This window comes from Salmo trutta, chromosome 28 (genome assembly GCF_901001165.1).
Source record: "Salmo trutta chromosome 28, fSalTru1.1, whole genome shotgun sequence".
NCBI lineage: Eukaryota > Metazoa > Chordata > Actinopteri > Salmoniformes > Salmonidae > Salmo > Salmo trutta.
The window spans coordinates 7,589,850-7,592,286 of record NC_042984.1 but is presented as its reverse complement, the minus strand read 5'-3'; positions in this window follow the sequence as shown (position 1 = coordinate 7,592,286).

Sequence of the window (2,437 nt, the reverse complement as noted above, 5' to 3'; positions counted from 1 at the left end):
CCAACCATGGTTCGTTGGACAAAACCTATGGGGAAATTAATGTTTTTTTGGGGGGGGATTTTTGAGAAATCTACGTTTTGTTCTATGAGATAATCTTCATGAGCTAACGTTACTTTTCGTGCCTTTTGAAGCATTTATGGAATCATAAAAAGCGCATAATTGCTTCATAATTCATAAAGGTCATATTAACTGACTGACTCTGTACCGGCACCCCCCTGTATATACTGTTATTTTTTACTGCTCCTCTTTAATTACTTGTTACTTTTATCTCTTATTATTATCCGTATTTTTTTAAACTGCATTGTTGGTTAAGGGCTCGTAAGTAAGAATTTCACTGTAAGGTTTACACCTGTTGTATTTGGCGCATGTGACTAATAACATTTGATTTGATTTGATATCTCATAGAACAAAACGTATCAGATCTCCCAAGTCTGTGTTAACGTCAGACCTTTCTTTCGGCGTTTATCCCAATGCCCTATTCTTTCCCAATTCATTTTCCCCATATGAATGACTGAAAGAACCAGAGGTAAGTCCTTTCCAGGTTTTAGGACTACAAGCTGACGAGCTCTATTGCATTGGGGGCAATGGAGGGGGCGAAGTAAAAAGCAATGGAGAGGGCAGAGTAAAAAGCCAGCAGCAGTCTGTGTGACACAGTCCCCCTAAACAACAAGTCATATTTGGTTAGTAGATACATTACTGAATAATTTCCACCCTACTAGCTGAGACCGATTGTGAGGTTTTTTTCTCTACAGCACAATATCCTTAACATACCAATCTCAACATTTGTATTTTTTTCATTACTGGTGTTAAAAGATACATTTTACATTTTCACATACGCTCTTATCCAGAGCGACTTACAGTAGTGAATGCATACATTTCATACATTTTCCCCCCCCTGGTCCCCCGTGGGAATCGAACCCACAACCCTGGCGTTGCAAACACCATGCTCTACCAACTGAGCCACACAGGACTATCAGTCAACTAAATGTCTTTGTATTGATAAATTACTTATTGCATTTTATTAGCACAATAAAAGTGGCCATTGATTAAATATATATATATATATTTTGAATCAGTTATAGATGGGTTATCTGACAACATTACTAAAAGGATGTGCATACTTAAATGGGGCAGAAGCATGTGAGTTGTTGTGGTGCTGGTTGGCCAGATACACCACATGACCAAAAGTATGTGGACAGCTGCTCGTCGAACATCTCATTCCAAATTCATGGGAATTAATATGGAGTTGGTCCCCCCCCTTTGCTGCTATAACAGCCTCCACTCTTCTGGGAAGGCTTTCCACTAGATGTTGGAACATTTCTGCAGGGACTTAATTCCATTCAGCCGCAAGGGCATTAGTGAGGTCGGGCATAGATGTTGGGCGATTAGGCCAGGCTTGCAGTCGGCATTCCATTTAATCCCAAAGGTGTTCGATGTAGTTGAGGTCAGGGCTCTGTGCAGGCCAGTCAAGTTCTTCCACATTGATCTCGACAAACCATTTCTGTGTGGAAATCACTTTGTGCACAGGGGCATTGTCACGCTGAAACAGGAAAGGGCCTTCCCCAAACTGTTGCCAGAAAGTTGAAAGCACAGAATTGTCTAGAATGTCATTGTATGCTGTAGAGTTAAGATTTCCCTTCACTGGAACTAAGGGACCCGAACCATGAAAAACAACCCCAGACCATTATTCCTCCTCCACCAAACTTTACAGTTGGCACTATGCATTCGGGCAGGTAGAATTCTCCTGGCATGCGCCAAACCCAGATTCGTCTGTCGGACTGCTATATGGTGAAGCGTGATTCATCACACCAGAGAACGCGTTTCCACAGCTCCAGAGTCCAATGGCGGTGAGCTTTACACCACTCCAGCTGACACTTGGCATTGCGCATGGTGATCTTAGATTTGTGTGCGGCTGCTCGGCCATGGAAACCAATTTCATGAAGCTCCCGACAAACAGTTCTTGTGTGCTGAAGTTGCTTCCAGAGGCAGTTTGGAACTCGGTAGTGAGTGTTGCAACCGAGGACAGACGATTTTTATGCACTCGGCGGTCCCATTCTGTGAGCTTGTTTGGCCTACCACTTAGTGGCTGAGCCATTGTTGCTCCTAGACGTTTCTACTTCACAATAACAGCACTTACAGTTGACCAGGCAGCTCTAGCAGTGCAGAAATATGATGAACTGACTTGTTGGAAAAGTGGCATCCCATGACGGTGCCATGTTGAAAGTCAATGAGCTCTTCTGTACAGGCCATGGTATTGCCAATGTTTGTCTATGGAGATGTATTTATGTTTTCAATAAAACATTGGAGACCAAACATAGTTTACATGTTGTCAACAATCGAAGCCAACCCCGTCTGTTTGCCACATAGTTGCGTACGCGTCGGTTTTGTTGGTGTTGAAACGTGGGCTTTTAATTTGAAGGTTTTGGTCATTACATAT